At 51.5% G+C, this 8,422-nt stretch overlaps 1 long non-coding RNA gene across 1 annotated transcript; it reads right to left on the reverse strand.

The window, feature by feature from the left end:
* Positions 1-1,354: 1,354 nt before the first annotated feature.
* LOC123927468 lies at positions 1,355-7,476 on the reverse strand. The gene is made up of 3 exons (XR_006815469.1): positions 7,383-7,476; positions 3,073-3,198; positions 1,355-2,582 (listed from the first exon to the last, which is right to left on the reverse strand). It is a non-coding gene; the product is annotated as an uncharacterized LOC123927468 (long non-coding RNA).
* Positions 7,477-8,422: the final 946 nt, after the last annotated feature.

The raw sequence follows: 8,422 nt of genomic DNA on the forward strand, positions 1-8,422 counted from the left end.
AGCTCCGTGCAGAGCCAGGGGCCCCAGGAAGGGACACCTCAATGTGGGGCAGCCAGGCTGGGGCACAGGAGTTCCGGGCTTTGCCCTTTGAGGCTTTCGTGTTGCAAAATCTCTTGACTGGGCATTGTTTTGTCTCATCAGAAATAGGGTTAAATGGACAATCCAGGGCCTTCGGACAGGTGGAGAATAGTGGGGTCAGGGTCTTCTGCCATTAAGTAATCAAGTTCGAGTTGCTCTAGAATGGGATCCCGTCAAAATAATCCGCACACGCTCCTCAACATCAGAAGCTCACGGAGAGGAGTGGACCAGGAATCAGAGGACCCGACTCCGCTCTGTGCTCACCATCTGGTTGTTGTGTAACTTGGACAGGTCATCCCCACGGTTGGAGTCCCAGTTTTCCCTCTGTCAGTGGGGGGTAAAATCACCTGCGGCCTCTGCCTCCCAGCGCCCTGGAAAATAAGCTGATGTGCAATCCGATGTTCTCTACACAGGAGAGGCTGTGCAAATATAAGGCTTTACTCTCAATTTCCCCGCACCCATACCTCCCAGGAGGTAGACTAGGCATGGCACTTCCAACATTTTTTAAAGTACTTTGTACCTGTTCTTTTGTGAGGCAGTTGAAAGCAGAAAGGTCTAGGGCAATGCAAAGATCCTTTTTTATCCAGCAAGGATCGAGGCTCCCCCTGCTTACCCCACCCACCTGCCAGGCTCTTGAATCTCCGATTTTTGTCTCCCTTCTCTCTCTATCTTCCAGCATCAGCCCTTCTCTCTCTATCTTCCAGCATCAGCCCGATTAGGGAGGTTTCGGGGGAACTCTAGGTTAAGGGGCTAAGAGATCTCAAAAAAATCAAAACAAAGGGCAATCATTCCCTGGATCTTAAAACAATAAGTGTAGCAAATGCAAAATTATGATTCTGAGGCCACAGGCCTGCCTCTGGGCTAAACTGTACCCCCCATTGTATTTTCTGCAGAAGTCTGGTCTGGTGGTGCTGGGGGCGGGGGGGCTGGATTGGGGGATTGAGGAAGATGGTGGAGCAGAGTGGCTGCCCAGGGACACAGGGGACAGAGTTCTCCACTCTCCTCCTACCTGCCTTCAAGCCCCTGCCCTTTCATCCACCCACCTGACCTCCTGTTGTTTGTGTTGGCGCACACCAACTGTGCTCAGCTGGTTTGGGGTCTTCTCTCTAGCAGAAGATAGTAAAGGCATTTCTCAAAACATCTCTTTCCCAACCCTCACTCAAGCTAACCTCACCCATCCCTGACCATTTCCATGTTTCTAACAACCATCTGGGCACGTACTTCTGTGTCATGCATCGTTCTGTGTCATTTCCATTCATTTCCATTTAATCTCGTATGTAATTATCCCATCACCTCCTTTGGACTGGCGATACCCTGAGGACAAAAACTTTATTTCCTCATCTCTGCCCTCCCCCAACCCTGGGCTCCTCCCAAGGACCCATCTTAGGGCATCAAAGGGCAGACGGAGAGCTGACACTCAACCAAGAGAAAAGGTCTTCCAAGTCATCACACACAGCTGGCCATGTGCTAGACTCCAGATACAGACCCTGGACTCCAAGGTCAGCGTCGATCCACTCCAATCCCTCATCTTCCAATAATACTATAATTTTAACAAGTGCATGTATGTCCTGTTCCACCTTGTCTTTGAATCTCACCCCAGGACACCCTCAGCGTTCCATTTTTTGTTTTCCCCACCTGGAAGGTGACACGGGGAGAGTCTCTTGGTCAGGCAGCAACGATGACAGGGAGGTTGTTTGCCTTTTGGAAAAACAAGAGAGGCCACTGGGATCTAAACCTCCACCCTGGCAGGCCCAGGGAAGAAAGGAAGTGGGTCACAATGAACACAGAGAGTTCCTGTGTTTTGCACCAGGGCTGGGAAATCAGCAGCGAGGGATGAAGCAATCCATCTGGTTGGTTCCTTCCTACTGGATTGAGATGTCTCCAACTGGAAAGGCACAAAGGGCAGAGGAGGGGCTGGTCACGGGAGTGCCTGGAACAGATGACCTTGGCCCCCAGCCCTCTTGCTGTCAGATTCAAACCCAGGTACTGTATTAGTCCCAGATGTTATTCAGAGGTGATCTCTAGGGTCTTATAGTCGATTGGAAATATGATACGTGAACGAAAAAGAAAATTCATGGAAGACATATGTACACAAAACCCCACCTGGGAGTTGGGGAGGGAGGGAGCAGCAACGCCTTCCTTTGAGGGTTCAGAAGGTTTTTGTAAAGTTACTTCAGGGCAAACGGCAAGGATTTCATAGAGGAGAGACAACACGAGCTTGAACTTAAAGATGTGGAAGATGGAGATCCCAGACTTTCCTATCTTTTTTGACTTTCTGTAATGTGAACTGTGGCCTGGTGTAGAAGTTCCTGGAGTCCAGCAGACCAGAGCACTGAGGGAGGGCCGGAAGAATTAGAAGAAGCCATTTGTGGGTTCCAGTTGTGGCTACATTTTTCTTCTTGTTTCTCATTTCTCATTCTGGATTTGAACTTGGCTCCACCACTCAGTAGCGGTACACCTGTAGATCCCCGGCTTCACCTTCCAGAGCCTCGGTCTCCTCTTCTCTAGTTAAACAGTAATAATATCAGTGCCTGCGCTTCTGAGGATTTAACGAGATTGTGAACACCGCGAATGTTCGCCAGTGCTATTGTTGTTATTCTGTTGGCCCACCACAAACAGAAAGACAGAAAGGGATGAGAAAGGGAACATCCCTTCATTCATTTGCAGTATTATAGTGAGCCCACCATGTGCCAGGGCCCCGTGCAAGTGCTGGAGATAAAATGTAGCAGCCAAACAGCCTAGCTCCCTAGGGGCCAATAGCCTGACAGGGAGACATAAATGAAATAATCATTCAGATGACTGGATTATCTAAGCCGAAATTGAGAAACCTGAACCACAAATAAGGCCCGCCTTCCTGAGAAGAGAGGCCAGCGAGAAACCCAAGACAGCATGTGGCTTTGCAGCAACCGGCTGGGGGGCGGGGTGCTGGGGGACTGCTGGGGGTGCTGGGGGAGGGCTTGGTGAAGATGAGGTGTGCGGTTATTTCAGCTCTACCTGGCTGCTCTTGGCTTTCCCCTCGAGAAGCAATGCCATCCATTTCGTGGCGGGTGAACAGCGGAGGGTGATCCGATACCGCCTGGGCTTGTCCAGTAGGGATTAGAGTCCTTTGCCCTGAAGTTCCTGCGGTGATCCATACTTAGGCCTTGCCTCCTCCTCTGGGGAAAAGAGAACTGGGGTGGGGAGCTTCTGGACAATTCACTTGGGAAATGACCCCCTTTGGTCTGACCCAACTGAAGCACACACACAGCGCCGCGCCCCGCCCCCTCCACCCTGCTCTGCGGAGGAAGCCTCCTGGGCCCGTCACTGTTTACAGACTCTCAGCAGGGCAGGTGTTGGGAGGCAGCTGCTGCTTGTGGTCGGTTCTCCCCAGATACAGGAGCCCCGGCTTCCCCTCCGCAGGCGGCCATTGGCTAACAGGAGGCCCAAAGAGACGCCCCCTCCCCCCCACCCACCCCCCCGCCGCCCCCGCCCTCAGCCACCCCGCCGGCAAACAAAGGACCCACAGGAAACACCTGGAGGAGAGGGCAGCTGGCAGGGGGACCTCCACCCGAAAGAAGAAAAGAGTTTGCCTGAGGAGTTGGGCCTGTGAGGAGCTGGGGGTGAGGAGTGCTCAGGTGCTTAGTTGCACTTCTGAACCCCACTGGCTGCTGAGAAAGAGCCGCTGAGTTGTTCAAATGCAAGGTCACTGCCGCGCCGTCTGTCCTCCCCTCCCCCACCAATCCCCGTAAAGGGATCGTCCCCTCCAGCGCCAGCTTTCCTAGAACCAGGGCAAGAACACCCATAAAGGCGAAAAGGCTCAGAAGACTTTGCCTCTGCTCCTCTCCACCCCACCCCACACCTACCTCCCGTGGTCTCCTCCCTTTCAGAGTCCGATCCAGGCCGGAATATAGAGCCCCTAACCAAGGTAGCCGCCCACGTCCTGTGAAAGCCTATTCCAAAGAAAAGTCTCCATGTATTTCCGGACTTATCTAGATCTGCCTCGGTCTCTGCCCGCTCACTGCTCTTGTCTTCAAGTGGTTGTGGCTCTGGGTGGAACAGACTGGACTCGGGAGAGCCAGGCAAGCCCTACCATCAGCATGGGCCCAAGAACACATTGGCTGGAGTGCAGACCATGAGCTGGGAGCCACGTGGGTCCGCAGGGGTCCCAGCCCACGCAGGCTCCCTCATCCCCTCTTAGGAAACTCCCAGAGTGGGCACCTTCCTTCCTGCGGCTAGAGTGGGAAGAGTGGAAGAAGGTGGTGAGGAGAAGGCATGGGCCCCACAGCCACCTGAGGGTCAGACACAGTTTACTCAACCACAGCCTTTCACTCGAGGGCCCGCGCCCTCAGACTGCGCACCCCAAGGCATGAGCCGCACACGGGGATGTGAGGAGAAATAGAAGGCAAGGGTCCTTCCCAGGGGGCTCGTGGGCACTGACAGTCCGAGAGGGGACGTGAGCTTGCAAAGCCTCCAGACATCAACCCCAAGCCACACGTGGAGATGTGCTGACCATGTTCATTATCCAGATGTAAACAGTAATAAGCGAGGTGTGTACATCATCAGGAGGCCCTGGAATAAGGAATCTATTGTGAAAGCGTAAGCACTTTTAAACCATAGGTATCAGTGCTGAAAAACCTCAAGGTGAGACTGTTTTTCAAGGGCACAGTGGAGTTATTCAGGGAAGACATCTCGGAGAGGCGGCAGGTGAAGGGGGGAAAAGCGTGGACTCTGGAGACAGACACATCCAGATAAATCTGTTTCCACCACCGCCCCCTCTCCTTACTGGTGCTTTGCCTCCTTCATCTGTGGGCCTGAGGTGACACCATCTCCCAGGGTGCTCATGGAGGCCACAGGGGAGAGGCTTTGTGTATGGCCCCCGGCAGAGCGCGTGGGAACAGCCGGTGTTCAGTGCCCAGCACCGGCTCCTGTCCTAGAGGAAAGTATGTCAGAGTACTTAGACAAGTGGTTTGCAGCCACTGTAACTGGTAGGGTAGAGAGACTTGGAGATGTGGTCATGGCTCGAGGAAAGGTGAAAAGCAGAGAATTGAGAAGGTAGGGGGTCCTGGCGTTGTGAGGCCATTTCCCAGGGTGTCTGGGGTTGGAAAGATTGGGAGAGCCTTGTATCCTCATCTTGGACACTCAAAACGGCAAAGAAAGGCAGCAGAAAGGGAATGGCTTGAGGGAAATGAAGTTTTCGGTGGCCCCGGGCTGTTGGCTGGGCCCCGTAGGGAGGTGGGTGGAAGGCTGTTGTGTTATCTCAAGTGTGACATGGTAGGACCTGGGAGTGCACAGCACAGAGGAATCCGAGATTTTCCTGTTCTGTTTGAAAATGGAAATGGGATGGTGAGAGGTGATTCAGCACAAGTGACTCATTTTACAGATGAGAAAACGGAGGCTCAGAAGAGGGAAGAGACTAGTCTAAAATGTCAAAGACTAATCTAGTACTAGTTTTTGTTAGACCTAAAGCTAGGGCCCCTATTTCCCAACTCTTAAGACTAGGGGTGTTTCTACCACCCAGCAGCTGGCCTCCAAAGTGGACACTGGGAAGGATTTCTGTGGACAGGAGCAGTATTCAGTATCTCTGAAGTGAGTTCTCCCTATCCTGCTACCGTGGTCAGAATTCCTTCCCCACACGTCATAGCCCAGCCTTCTGTCCAGGTGATTACCTTCGGGATAAACCCACTTTAGGGAGTTAATTGATAACTGAGGTTCCCCTACATTATGATTTAAAATGTGTCCACCCCTCTCTAAGTAACATTTACATTTCATTAGCAGGTGCTTAGAGACCTAAGAGCCTGCAAGATTCAAAGGATTGTTTTCTTAAGAAGGTGAGATCACAGGTTAGCCATTCTGAGCTGGGACCCCTGGCTGGCACACCCTAAATGGACTTGATTTTTTTTCTTCCACTCCTCCCCCAAATTCCTCTCACCAATTAGCCTCCACTCTTGGCAACTTTAACATTCACCTGTTCAACCAAAATTCACTAATACCTACTAAGTACCAGACAATGCTCAGGGAAGGTGTCTGGCCTGCATTCTGGCAGTAAATTCGGGGTTATAAGGAACAGGACAGAGGAAAAAACTGGGTAGCATGGGAAGGGACAATGTCGTTGAAAAGCTGGAAGAGAAGATCTAAAGCTTGAGAGATGAGAGTTAACCAGACCAAAGTAGGTAGGTAGGAGGAGTCAGAATATTCCTTGAGCAAAGACTGAGAGGCCCGAGTTAATGGGCACCAGTTGAGGGGGGGCTGAACTGCTTCTAATCTAATCCTTGGAGGGGAAGCAGAGGCCCCATGTGTGCCCTCGGTCCTATCCGGAACATGCTAGGAAGTTCCTTCAAGAGATCACAGCCAGGGGCACCTGGGTGGCTCAGTGGGTTGGGGCTCCGCCTTCGGCTCAGGTCATAATCTCAGGGTCCTGGGCGCGTGCCTGCCTCTCTGCCTACTTGTGATCTCTCTCTGTGTGTCTAATAAATAAATTTAAAAAAAAAGAGAGAGAGAGATCACGGCCATGGTGACAGTGTGCCATTGATGTCCTCAATGCACAGCCTCATCCTAGTATGCCAGAAAGCCCTACTCCCCCCGCCCCCCACCCCAGTGGTCTAAGATCAAGTCACAAGTCACAAGTCACAAACGGGAAGCCTAGGCAAATAAGTACTTAAAAGCAGTTTACCACTTTAAAAAAAATAATCAGCTGTCATCGTTAGAACTTAGGTAGATGTGAAATAAAAGTCTCTATTTCAGATTTCTCTTGAAAAATCACAGCGTCTGGTATCACTGGTCTCCCAGGAACACAGCAGACTACAGCTAAGGGGCAGGGTCCTTTTCAGACAAAGCCTGAGCTCACTCTCTGTGTTCACGGCAGTCTCTGTCCAGCTGTCCTTCTTCATGGCCGGCATGGCCGTCCCTTCGCTCCTCTGGTGCCCCCCGAAGTTTAAACAGCCCCTCCCTGCTGGTGTGGGTATAAAGAAAGTAGCCTTGCTCTGACCTGCCCAGCTATAACCTCGCCTTATCTGATATGCTCTGGGCAGCCCAACAGGTTTGCTGGACAAGGGTTGAATAAAGGCCTGCCCTCATTTATGGGAACAGGGGTGGAGAGTGGGAGAGCCACTTCAACTGGGAGCAAAAGGACTTGGAGCTGTGGGTGCCCAGAGCAGCAGGCCCCTGTCAAAGCCGCGAAAAGGACAGACAACCCATCTCAGCATGCTTGTTTGTGTAAGATCATTATCCGGGGCCCTGATAGCCTCTTAGACTGAGTTCAGATGTTTTTCATGCCAGCTCTGCAAAAAAGTGGTACAGAGGGAAAACCAGAACTCTCCAGAACTCACCAGGCTTGCCCTTCTCAGCTTCCCCATTTCTCTCTCTTCCCGGAAGGAACGCGTGGGTGTGATTCTACCCGTGGGCAGGATGGAGATAAGCAGAGTTGTTATTGGAAAATCCATCTCCCCACCCACTGTGTGTGTGAATGAGCACAGAGCCCAGTTTGGTATTAATCCACAAGCAGCTCACAGAGCCAAGAGGTCAGAGCTCTCCTCCTCCCAATGAGGTCAAATGTCTGGCAGGGAGGACATGGTACATTTGGGCAAGAATGGCAGAGATCAGGCATGAGTGCATTCATTCGTTCTGCAGGGACTTAGGGAGTACTTCCTCCGGGTTCCATGACACCAGGAAGGGCTCTTAGACTCTGAAGACTTGTTGTTTGTTTGTTTGTTTATTTTAAGTAGGCTCCACGCCCAGGGTGGAACTTGAACTCAAGACTTGGAGATGAAAAGCCACATGCTCTACCGACTGAGCCAGACAGATGCCCCTGGGCTGTGAAGACTTTTCAGCAAAGGATTGAAAATCATCTTTCAGTGGGGGAAGCCAAAGGCTGCTCTGATGTTGTTAACTGCTGCCCTCCAGGGAGACTCTAATAGAAATACTCCTTAAATACATGGTTTCCTCCTGGTTACCAGAATGTCAGTGTCCTTACTCATCTCCCAATTCAGATTAACTTCTACTTAACTACAACTCTCCTGTAGAGTTAAATATGCCAAGGGTTATTCTAAGTGGTTTAGACCTCATTTAATCCTTCTCAACATTTTGAGATGGTTCTATCCTTACTCCCATTTTACAAATGGGGAAATGGAGGCCAGGTGAAGTAACTTGCTCCAGGAGGCAGAGCCAGGAGGTGGGCGGTAGAGGTGAGATCAGACCCCCGACAACCTCACCCCACTGCCTGAGCTACTGACCTCCGGAGCACTGTCTCGCTGTGCGTGACATCGAAACCTTATCATAGGCCGGAGTCAAGAGTCAAGCAAGGGGAGGTGTATTTCTCTATGTCCCAACCCAAGTGACCTTCCAGTTCATCTAATTGAAAATAATGATC

Source organism: Meles meles, chromosome 17, assembly GCF_922984935.1.
Source record: "Meles meles chromosome 17, mMelMel3.1 paternal haplotype, whole genome shotgun sequence".
Classification (NCBI taxonomy): domain Eukaryota; kingdom Metazoa; phylum Chordata; class Mammalia; order Carnivora; family Mustelidae; genus Meles; species Meles meles.